The sequence below is a fragment of the Anomalospiza imberbis genome, chromosome 1 (assembly GCF_031753505.1).
Source record: "Anomalospiza imberbis isolate Cuckoo-Finch-1a 21T00152 chromosome 1, ASM3175350v1, whole genome shotgun sequence".
In the NCBI taxonomy this organism is placed as follows: Eukaryota; Metazoa; Chordata; class Aves; order Passeriformes; family Viduidae; genus Anomalospiza; species Anomalospiza imberbis.
The window spans coordinates 89781713-89794350 of record NC_089681.1 but is presented as its reverse complement, the minus strand read 5'-3'; the positions used below and the strand labels follow the sequence as shown (position 1 = coordinate 89794350).

Below are 12638 nucleotides of genomic sequence, written 5' to 3'. Positions count from 1 at the left end.
CATCCTTCTGAGAACTTCACAGACAAAATGATATTTTCCTTTTCTGTCTGCTCAACTGTAATCTCAGTTTGAAGCATTGCTTAGCATTCAATGCTAAAAGAAATAATGCCAAAGGCATTAAACAGTGCCTCATACTCCCCCTCCTGTTGTTTAATTTTCCTCATGGTTTTTTTACCTTACTTGTCTTATAGTCTGGAAAAAAATATTTGGTGAGGAATCTTCATGGTTTTCTTTTTTGGCCTATTAAAATGAGACAAATGTTTTGCAGTTCTTAATCTCATGAAAGAACAGGAAACAAGAAATGCTAGAAACTATGGTTAACCTTAATCCTTAAACAAATTACAGGCACATGTTAAAGAAGTGATTACTAATTATGAATCATAGTCACCAACTTTTGCATTCATAGGAGTATTTTTATCTTCAGTTTCTCTCTGTGTTTACTTGATTTCTACTATAAAGGCAGCAAGAATGCAATTTCAGTGGTTTTGAGTGTAAATACAGATTTCTCTTAGATCTTACTATGTTCTTGCTGAATTTCATTTTCCTGAAGTGAGTGGGGATACTGATATGAATTCTGCCTGGTGAAAATCCGTTCCAGTTTCAGCTAAATAGTGGTTACTCTGTACCTCCAGTTTTTAAATTCTAAATTATTTCAAGTCCTACTTTAAAAACTAGTGATACAATAACAGAGAGTTTATGAGCATGTTAGTTCCTGGGGACACTAGCATCCAGATAAAATGAGTTGAGACAACTAAAATCCAACTAGGCAGCATCAGGAAAAGGATCTATACATCCATGAGGAAAGGGAGAAAACAAAGGTCTTTCCTTTCTAACCCATGTACCCAAATCCAATATTGAAGGTGCTTATGATCAGTGTAAGTTTAAAGCCAGTTTTGAAGAAGTGGCGACTAAATATTTTTAGATGTTCATACTAGTTTACAGAATTTATAGGATAATTAACATTCACATAAGACATGTTTCTTGTAAGAAATAAGTATCTGTTAAGAAAAAATGTCACTAGAATGTTGTAAAAATATTTTTAGAAATTTGAAGCATGAAAAATTTAAATGGTCATTTATGTGTAGGAATATAGTAATTATTTACTGCTGAGAGTTATACCTGGAAAGTATAAATGCAGATTTGGCTAAGCATGAAAATAATTTCTAGTGTATGATCAATTAGAAAAGTTATCTGATTGCGTTCAACTTGCTTAAATAGTTTTATAATTTGGTGAAAACATTTGTTTAGTTTAACTCAGTAATACTTGTTTAAATCTGCTCCAGTGTCCCATCCAGAAAATAGCACACCTACTTTAGGCAGCATCCCTTCTATATAAACCTGAGATTGCTGTAAATTGTTGTCCAGATGCTCATTAAGAGACAGACAGGTTGTTTACCTTGGGTTGGATAGTTCCCAAGAGCTAACATGAGGATTAACACTGGTACGTCAAATAATGGAGAGTGAATTCCCAGCCTCTAACATGCTCTGCATGAAAGACTATCTGCATCCTCTGTAACCTCTTAATCTGCAACCCAGGAAGTCATCAATTTAAATTCCTGTCTTGAAATAAGCCAACAAATACTGACATTTGCTTGCTATTTGATTTATGCTTATATTTACTTAGCTTTTTTTTCCTGAAAATCCCCTCTTCTTTCCCAAGTCACATAATATAGCAGCTCTTGGGAACAAAAAAATCACATGCAATTTTCTTACTCCAACAACTTTGCTTGGTTTTGTTGTAGTGTTACTTATTTTATTCTGAGTTGTAAAAGGAATAAGGCTGAATGGTAACACTTTGATTTCTTGAGAAGAGGGTCAGAGCCTAATGGGTTCGTTCCTGTCTCCACACTAGAGCACGTGGTGTAGGTAAGGTGTTATTGGAACGAACATAGGACCTTAATTTCTCATAAGAGTTTAGAAGTGCTGTGGGAATGGAGCACCTTTGAATGCCCAAGAAGAATTTGGTTCTTGCCCCTGAGCTGCTGTGTAGCAGGGAGCAAATGGGAGCTTGATTTGCTGTATTGTCAAGGCAGAGAGGCTGGTATTAAGAATGATCCTGTGGGAAGAAGCTGGTAGTCCATTAAAACACCAAACTATTAATTTTTCAGGAAAACACAGATTCAAGTTAAATGATTTCTCATGGATATTTTTGCTCCTCTGAGGCCTGTAACCCCTTCACTGAAAAGGCAACATCCAAAACACCCTATTAGATCATACCTAGATCTAAATGGCAAAAAAGATCACAGCCTTTTCTTCTAGAATAAAAGCCTGAGCAGGCATTTATGCAAGCTTTGTTACTGAGTTTCTTATTTCATAATTTGTTAACTCCAAGGCAAACAAAACTGAAGTGGGATCATAGAGGCATAGAACCCCAAATGTTATTTCACAGTGATATATACATTGTGTTATTGCATGCATTGATAGGTGTTACACATGAATTGTTTCCCTCTGTTTGGATTGTGTTCTATGCAGATTAGAATATAATTTCTCAGACAATTCAAGTTCCTAATTATTGTGCTCATTATTCCAATTTATTTAGTTGTGCTTAAACATCTACCAAAATCATGAAGTATGAGACAAATTGAAATTTACTGCTAATTAATTTTAAAGACAAGAGAACTACCTAACATAATCTCAAAGTAAACCTTTATAGTAGAGCTGTGGCAATCTGATTAAATAGCTAGTGAATTCTCTTTTGCTATCATTAACATATTTGTAATTAAATAACAAAATTTCATCTCCCACCTTCTCCAATTGACTTATAGAGTTGAATACCCCTGGCTTGAAAGCACCTTTGAAATTCAGGTCTTCTTCACAAGAGTCCTACAAATGCTTGTATTTTGCCACTACCTCTCACACAATTCCTACTCCAGTTACCATCTGTAGCTATCACACCATGTCAACAATGCGTGCTTTCTCACCAGCTGTGAAAAGTATTACTATTCATGTTCTTTATCTTCTTAATTACATCTTGCCCTTCTCCTTCTCTGCCTCAGGTATCGTAAGTATTAATCACTTCACAGTCACCTGTGCCAATGTGAGCTTGGCTGTCCACTTACCTCACTATCATCAACAAAAAAAAAAAATGCACTGATTACATATTTTAAAGCAGACTGTCTCACTGACTTTTCACTATGACACTGTTTTTTTTCAAATATCTGCAAACCAATCTCAATCTTCTGATCTTCTGTTCTTTTCCTCTCCTCAGGCATCTTTTGCTGTATTAATTTGTCCAGTAGGTATATTATTTATAAACTGACTTGTAGTCTCTCTGAAACAGTTTTTTATTTAATCTCCGGACTCATCTCATTAAACTTGTATCACATTTTCTTCTTTTGGAAAGAACCATAATTCCCTCTGTTTTTCACTGAAATATTGCTGGAAAGCCTTCAGTTTGTGCTCTTTTCCCATAGCAGAGTGATTCCAAGATGGTTAAATTTAGGAAAAAAAGCAGAAAGAGACTTTTCTGAGCTACCTAAGCTGTTGCAATTTGGTGACAGCATTAGAAGTAGGCAGAGGTGACAGCATGACTCATTTCATTTTACCGAGTACTGATGCAGCACCGGAGAGATGAGATCTACCTATTAAACAGAATTGGCTGGAGTCTGCTTTTAGGGTAGGAGTGTTGGTTTCTTATCTTTACTGCCCCCAGGAGGCTTGAAATTATTCAGAGCAGATAGAGTGTTTACCTGGCAGTTCTCACACAAGCATGCTGATCTTTGGCAGAAAATGATCTGGGGGTGCAGGTCGACAGACGGCTGAAGAAGATCCAGCATGTGCCCATGTGTCCAAGAAGGCCATTGTCATCCTGGCCTGTACCAGCAATAGTGTGGCCAGCAGGACCAGGGCAGTGATTGTCCCTCTGTACTCAGCACTGATGAGGCCACACCTCAAATGCTGTGTTCAGTTCTGGGCCCCTCACCACAAGAAAGACATTGAGGGGCTGGAGCCTGTTCAGAGAAGGGGAACAGTGCTGGGGAAGGGTCTGGAGCACAAGTCTGATGAGGAGCAGCTGAGGGAGCTGGGGGTGTTTATCCTGGAGAAAAGGAGGCTCAAGGGGGGGCCTTATCATTCTCTACAATCACTTGAAAGGAGGGTGTAGTGAGCTGGGGGTCTCTTCTCCCAGGTAACAAGTGACAGAGAGGAAATGGCCTCAAGTTGTGCAAAAGTATGTTTAGATTAGATATCAGGAAAAAATTTCATCATGGGAAGGGTGGTCAAGCATAGGAACAAGATGCCCAGGGAAATGATGGAGTCACCATCCCTGGAGGTATAAAAAGGACATGTAGATTTGGCACTTGGGGACACTGGACAAGTCCAGTGGTGGACTTGGCAGTGCTGGGTTAATGATTGAACTCAATGATCTTAGAGAGATTTTCCAGCCTTAAAAATTTTATGGTTCTTTATCCCTATTACTGTGTTAACATTAGTAAACAGTACCCTAGGTATTGCTAAGGACTATCACTTCTCTAGCTTTTCTTTTGCTGCTCAACTTTTAACAGAATGTATTTTATCAGCTTTCTGGAAACCTTCTATACCTAACAGTGTTGCTGCAATATTCCTGCTAGGTCAAGAAGAGAGCATTGCACTTCAAGGGTAAAATGAACACTTAAAAGTCTGTTGGGGGATAGCAATGAGAATAAGCACAAGTCTACAACACATGACCTTCAAAGAAAGACCAAGTGAATTGGTATTTCTGAGAGCAAGCAACAGAATACTGAACACACTTGAATTAACTTCAGGAGCATAAAAGGCTGCTTCAGAAAGAAAAAGGATGATCTGTTCTCTGTCCATGGTGATTAAGTAAAGGAATACTGAGCTAAAGCTGCAGCAAGAAGATTTGCTCTAAGTCCTAGTGTGAACTTGGCATACATAAGAAATCAATTATCACCTGCTCTCTATTGGCTCAGCCATTCTAGCCAGGTTCTTTAGGGTCTGTAGGCTGGTTCTGTGAAACACATTACTATAGCAGTTATTTTTTATTATTTCAATTTTGAAAATTCTTTGACCTTTTAATCCAATTATGACCCTGTTTTATTACGTGTCCTATAAACACAAAAATAGTCTCTGCCCTGAAGTGACAACTCAGAGTGTTGAAAACCACTACCTTTGATGTGTTGCTTTGTGGTAGGACTTAAAAAACACCAGACATAACTTAAGCTCCTCTGTGCAAGACAGAGTGTACAGACCTGACCAGCACAGCTATCCAAGGGTATTACAGCTAAAAAGCCTTCTGCTCTGGAATGCTATGGAACATGGTCTCTTCAGGTTCTCAAGCACTATTGCTAATGATAGAGCAGTATAATTGCAGTAGTTGGTCATCCTATTTTAGGCTTTATTTTACATAAAGTGTTAAATTAAGTGATGCTTTACTTTGGAAGACCCTGTGAAAAATAGATTGGTTACAACATAATTCATGCAACAAGAATAAGTCGCCACTCTGTTGCCACTCAGAATGGAAAAGATGCAAAATTTAAAACTACACAAACCCACTCATAACTTTAGTAGCTTCTTCAGATGCTTCTCACCATTTCTTGACATCTGCTTGGTTATGTTTCTACAGTGTTCAAGACTCACAGTGAAAATTATTTTTGTTTCAAGGGAGAAATTTTAATCTGGATAAGTTTTATTTTTATAAATAAGGAATTTTATTATATAGATGATTGAACAGGGTTACCAAGTGCTTCAGCTAAGAAACTGAGTGAAGAATAGTATTAAGTCATCGTTGTTGAGATATTAAAACAAAAATTATTGTCATCATGCTTTCCACTTATACAGCATCTCTCATTTAAGTCTTGTAATGCTGAAAAAAAATATTCTACAAGTCCTGCAAGAATACAGAGACACCAAATATAGTCTTACTTGAAGAGAACTTGCAAAGACAGAACAGAGAGAAATTCTTACTCACGTTCTTAAGAGCGAGGAATACAAGATCCAGTAAGAAGGTTTCTTGCTTGTATTCCTAAATTCCCATTTTTCTGACTTTTCTTACAGAATGATGGTTGCTGTTCTACTACTTCATGAAACTATCTAAAACATATAACATTCCTTCTATCCAGCTTGGTAGAGAGGATTTGTAATGTGCTGTATAAGTGTAGAGAAATAAAATAATTTGTTTCCAAAGTCAAGTGTATTTACCATGAGGAGAAGAGCTACTTCTTTAAAGTTTGGTATTAGAAAAGATAAAAAAGTCATCGAACTATGGACTAAAATTTCTTCCCCATTGCAGGCTTTTATTATCTAACCCACTCCCAAATGATTCCTGTGCCAGAACAATCTGTGTCTTGAAAGTAAGTTTCAAGGATACTTTTGCAAAATATGGATGCATTTCAATTCTGAAGACCTGAAAGTCGTGGGTTATATTTACAATACATATGCTGTATGCAGAAGATTGAGTGAGGAAATAACAGGCTTTCTGCTTCATTTATTCTGAGAAAGAAACTAATTTCTGCTGTAAATCTGTTTTTGTATGACTGATGTTTAAATTGACTAGTGCTCAAAGAGAAATACATGTCATTTGCTCCTGACATTAACTCAGTTTGATTTTAGAATGAAGTAAATGCTTGATTTTTAACTGCAACAAACAAGTGCTTAACGAGCAAAATAATGAAAAAAACTGTTTCTAGATTTCAAGTTTAAGCTAGTTTGACTGCAATTGCTAAGAAAGCGGTGACTCAACTTTGAAGATTTTTAGTTTGTCTTTGCACTTATAAGGTGTCAATATTGATGCAGATGATTTTGTCACAGGCCTTTACACTAGGATAGAAACTGCTTTTATTCCATTTGCAGATAAAACAGTGCTAAGAGAGACCACAGAGACCTAAGAGGGTAGATGAGAATTTGGAGAAGTCGTGACAAAACACTGAGTGACATGAAAGTGTGGGATGTGTTTGAGTAAGGATGAGTAAAGGTTCTGTTCTTACACAAGAAGAATCAGCTACACAAGCACAGGATAGATTTCAACATTAGTAACAGCTCTTCAAAAAAGGACCTGGCAGATGTAGCAGATCACAAGCTGAACATGAGGCAAGAGTTGCAAAAAAAGGAAAATGCTCTAGTACAGTGTTCAAGGAGCCTGCCTGGGAAGGCACATCAGCTGCTCTTTCTGATCTACTCCACACTCAGGGCCTGGGAGGTGGAATAGGCTCTCTACTGAGATTGCTTTTGGTTCTTTTCTGTGATTCAGGATGTCATTTTACCTGAATGGTTTTATGGGTTCTTCATTACAGTGGTAGAGGTATGTTATGGCCAACATTTTCAAATGTAGGTATTTAATCTGAGGTGTGTATGTAACAATGTTCTCATCAGCCACTTGCATGGTTTAATTCTCACAGCTTGTTTTTAAGTTTTGCACATGCTGTGGGTAGAGAAGAACATAAATACCAACATGACTTCAGTTCCCTGACTGACTGCAGCAGATGCTCCAATACAGATTCCTGAGATCCTAAATTGAGCAGTGATAGGATAATCTGCTACTAATACCTAGTAGCTAAGATTGGCTTAAAATCTAAAGCATGCAGTTTAGTGTTTCTTCCAGCTTCTGTATTGATAGCAATAATTTAAATTCCAAATGGTTTTGTTATCCTTTTAAATGTTCAGTCACTTCTTGTGTCATTTTCTGAACTGTAGCCACAGTCTCCGCAGTTCAATTGCATGTGGTGTGAAAAATAGTTCTAATAGTTTTTAGAAGTGTCCAGAAGAACTAGTGAATACTTTTGTGGTGGTTGTTAACATTGACAATCTTAACAAAACTATACAGCTGCCATGAAAACCTCTCAGGAGCAGACTGAATTTTCTAGAAACAAGCAGCCCCACCTCATAGCAGCCAGTAAGCCAGAGGCTAACATGGTCATCTAAATTAACACTGCACGAAAACCTGGATTTCGTACTTCCCAGGTGTATTTCATAGTTGCTGGCAGTCCATTTAAAAACCAACAGCAGATGTTCCACAGTGCATTGCATATTCATTGTGGTAGGGATGACTTCTACATCATGGCATTTGTGGAACTGGGTTGGAGTATGTGAGGCAAAGGCTTGGGTCTTAGGTGCAAGCCACATGCCAGAAATGAATTTTCTGTTTGATAGGTGAGCACCTGGGCACTCAATATCTTAGCATTTCTAGATGGCTTTCTCTGTTAAGTGTTGCCCTTTTTTTTCTGTCAGGGGAATTACGAAACTTGAACTCATGTAAGAATTTTTTTTTGCCTTTTGCAACAAAAACCTGGTTTTTAAATCAATAAATGCAATTGTTTTGCCTGTCAGTGGTAGGATATAGTACACCACTCCAGATGTTGTTGCACACTTTGTTTTATGTTAAGTTTCTGTACTGTGGTTCACTCCCTATTCCCATTTCTCTTTTTTTTCCGTTTTCCCCCTCTACTCTAGCCTTTCCTTGCATGAAGATGGGAAGCCACCATCTTCCATGGAACTTGCCAGCAAGTCCCATTCTCAAAGGCTTGAGTTGACTGGTGTCAGCAGAGGAAGCTGCTCACCTCCCCCACCCTCTCATATATATTAGACTGCATTTTGCAAAACTGGAGTTCATTTCCCACCTTGCCATCTACCAGAAGGCCCAGGGCTGTAGTATTTTTCCCTTTCATTTCCATCCTATGTTGGTACAAGGATGCCACTACAAGCAGCTATTGAAGAGACATTCTGGTTTCCCCCCCACCCTCAGCTCCCTCCTCTCCTAAGCACACAAGCAGGTTTTAAGAGATAAATGTAATTTGTTTTTTCTCTCGAGAGGCTGGGGAAAGCACTCCTGTGATCTGTTGAGCAGCTGAGATATAAAGGTGCCATACAGCTGGAGGGAAGTGGTGTGAGTGTTCTCGTCACCTGACCTGCATTTTACAATTCTCAGCACCCAACATGTGCCTAACACATTGAGCTCTGCTGACAGGCTGTTTCCCTTTCAAATGGAAAAATATGACCCCACTAGTGAGCACTGCTCTCTGAAATTCCAACCTTAGAGCAATGAGATCCTTCTTGTTCTCCTCTAGGTCTTTTCTCAGAGGGATATAAAAACCTCTGTGCTGAAACAGTTTTAGAAAGGTTAGTTCTGCTTTCAGAATGCCTTACCTTTTCTCCTGTGCCTGACTACTTCCATTAAAGTGTCAGACAGGTTGGGAAAAGCCACTTGTGCAGTCAGAATAGGGGTAAGTCTCAAAAAAATGGTTTGGTCTGGCTCAAGCTTATGACAGATGCTGTAGCAACACTCATAAATCTGATGTTATTGGCTGTCCTTTGCTAGAATCATGTGGTTCATACCATCATCCCTTGTCGCTGGAGAGTTCAGAAGAATGCTTTATCATTTTGTAAAACATTAACATAAGCCTATTAAAATGCAAAAGCATCACATTAATATGGGGTAAATCACCTAGTCTGGAGCCTTTAAGGCATGTTGTGAATTATTAAATACCATGATAGATTTAGCCAGCACAACACAGCAAGCCTCTGATTAGCCCCAGGATAAATTTTGAGAGGTCATTAAGATCAATATATTCCTTTAAATATACCTTCTGTGTGTGAGTGTATGTGAAAGTGAAAAAAAACAAGAAAAAAGAAAAGGAAAACTGTAGGCTTGCGAAGGACAATCAAAGAGATCTCAGTCTTACAGGTTGTAATAAAACATGGCTGATACTAGACCCAGCTGACATAGCCTGGAGGCAAAACCACCTCTTGTGTTGTCCTGCTTATAGCAACAATTAGGAGGATGGAGTTTCCAGTGAGAAACATGGTCATGAACCCCTGATAGCTGGGTGTCAGAGACAGTTTGTCAAATACCAGGTAAATAAACAAACCTGATTGCAGTGGAGCTGTTCAAACAAAATGGAAAGCAAACACACTTTCAGCAATATCCAACTATGTGCATAAGTCTCATGCACATAAATCTGTTCAGTATTTGTAGAGGAAGAAAACCCATACAAACAAAATAAACCTACGTAGTGTCTTTGTATGTTCAGCTGATTGGGTTTTTTTTCTTCTTTAATCACAAATTATGTCAAGTGCTGTCTTTCAGTCTCTAATTAGAAATATCACCAACTGGGGTGAGCCCTTACCCCTGTTAATCTGACCAGGAGGTGCATTATGAATAATTTTGTCTGTATATTGCCTGTCCTGCTTGTTTCTAGCACAGAAAGGAATGCTGTACCCACAAATGTCTTTGATCAGGTATAGGACCTTCTTGCTTCTGCATGTGTAATCAACTTCTGCTGTTAATGTTCCTCTGGGAGCTGGTGAATGAGTAGCATGTGTAATTTCTTCATTAGCATGCCTGTTTACTCCCAACTGTGCTTTGAAGTAGATTGGGGCAGGCTTCCCACCCGGCAATGCTGTTCCTGGACTGGATCCACCACAGTGGTAAGTGCCAACCTTATGAAACTTAGGTAACCTATAGTTGTTTATATATGTTTTGACCTCTGTCCAGCATCAAAGAGGAATGTATTGACTTTCTTTTGAGAGCTCGAGAGCACACTCCTAGCAATAGTGCATTGGAGGTTACCACATGCAGATCCACTGCAGAGTGTTCAAATTCCCTTTAGGATGGTTTGTGTGCACTGCTGGGTTCAGTGCACAGAGGTGAGATCCTTGCCACAGCTCCTTTCCTGCCCTCCCTCATGTGAAAATGTAGCATATTGGTAAGGTATATATTGATTTTTAAATTGCCAGAGGACCAAATGCATGTAATACTTTTACACAGATTTTCTGAGGCAGCTTTAATGTGCAAGTATAGTGAAAGGTCATGACAAATAGAGTATATATGTATATATATAAAGAAAGGCTGTTCTTTGGCTCTTGACCCACACCTCTGACACTTCTTTCCAAAAGAATTAGGGAAGATGGAGGACCTGCTAAGCTGCCAGGAAAATTTTAAAACTTACCATTTTGAAATGGGTTTCACATGAACACCTATTTTCTTATGCCTTCTTCTTCTCTGCTCACTTTCAGAACTTTATGGCAAAACACATTTCTCAAAAGAGCTCCTCCTCCAAAGCACTTGTATCTTTTTTTTGGTGTTCCTCCAAATTTTCTAGTAGCCACAAAGCTCTCTGTGATGCTTTTCCTCGAAAAGGCTTTACCTTCACTGACACTGTCTGCATCTGTTACAGTATCATCAAACTTGTAAGAATGCGGCCCTGAAAGATTTTAAGCTAGTTTCTAACTGTGCTCCTGAGACACTGGAACAACATGACTGGGTTTTTATGGTGTAAATTACAGAACTGACATGAAATCAGATGAGTTTATTAAAACAGAGTGAATCACTGATGACATTTAAGTCTAATTAAGTCAGGCTACCCAGCTTAATGATTTTGTTCCTGAGGAGGTAACTGTTTGGGAATTCATAATGTTTAACACAGATCTTCTGGAATAGGGTATTGTACCTAGGGGTGCCATTATCAGGGTCTGTAATAGCAAATGGTTTCACTTCAAATGCTGTGCCAAGGAAAATCACAGTGAAATTTATCCCAGTTTTTTGATAATCCTATCCCAAAATGTAGTCATGGTTGAATAAAAAGCAGGGGGTCAGAGCAGGGCAAACAGTGTTCACAATGGGGTTAAGATGGTTAAAGCAAAAAAGGTAGTTGTCATTCTCACCTATGAGAGTGCCCTGTAGTTTTATATCCAAAAAAAGACAGAAGTGAATCATTTCTTTTGGTCTCAATACCAAAAGTACCCCAAATTAGGGGAAAGCTGCTAAATGCTGACCCTCACAGTGGTGTCCTCCACACATTTAAAAAAAAAATTTCTTGTTAAATGCTCATGAGTGCCCTAGTTGACTTTTCTTATTTCTTTACTGGGCTGCAGCATTTCTGTCTCTATGCAGGCAAGACACGCTTGTAATTAATTTTGATTTGCAGTCTTCGCCTGCAGCTTAATAGTTCAAGGATATTTTGTTGTGTAAACTAGATACTGTTCCTCTGACATAACTGCTGTTGTACAGACAAGCTTCATTGAAATTAAGCCCTAGACCCCTTCCTTCAGCACTAAGATGACTGGCTGCTTGCTCTTGAAGCACTTGAATAGAAAATTATGCTTATTTCTTCAGCAGAGTGTGTTTAAACAGCCCTGTTATCACTGATGGCAAGCAAAGCTCAAAGGGGCTGGTACAACCCTGTATGCCATATCTGCACCTTCTGGGGCTTCCAGAAGTCACATCTTCATCTACATACTGGAGGGATAGATTGCATATAGAGCTTTTTTCCCCCGATACTCTGCAGTCAGGACAAAGTCACAACTTGATGACAACAAGGACCTTGACCCAGGTCCTCTGGAGGTAGCTGTTTGCTTTGGGGGTTTGTTTTCTAATTTTTTGTGTGGATTTTGCTGATGACAATATATGTAGCAGAAAGCAGAACTATGGATCTTGGCATTTTAAATGGTTTTTGATGATTGCACAGAACAAGAACTATATCTCATCAAAGGGCACCCTTTGCAAGTCCTTGGCTTACTGAAGTTCTTCATTGAGTCCTCTTGGCTAACATATGGCAAGGTGTTCTGAGGGCTTTGAAATGCTTTCTGGCAATGTTGTCTTCTAACCACAGATTTCTGTGTAGGGAGATTGGGCATTTTTATGTTCCTCAGTTCAAATATTTAAAATCTGTCATAAGGACTGCAGAGAGTAACAGTTCAGAGTTACA

General features: G+C 38.6%; 1 long non-coding RNA gene across 3 annotated transcripts; it reads left to right on the top strand.

Annotated features, from left to right (window-relative positions):
* The first annotated feature begins 1704 nt into the window (after positions 1 to 1704).
* Positions 1705 to 9866, top strand: LOC137469272 (uncharacterized). Of its 3 annotated transcripts, XR_010996436.1 has the most exons (4): positions 1705 to 1866; positions 4569 to 4795; positions 6230 to 6290; positions 6790 to 9863. It is a non-coding gene; the product is annotated as an uncharacterized lncRNA (long non-coding RNA). The 3 variants fall into 3 exon arrangements; XR_010996450.1 differs by lacking the exon at positions 1705 to 1866 and having other exon boundaries at positions 4062 to 4933; positions 6790 to 9866; XR_010996433.1 differs by lacking the exon at positions 1705 to 1866 and having other exon boundaries at positions 4062 to 4795; positions 6790 to 9865.
* Positions 9867 to 12638: the final 2772 nt, after the last annotated feature.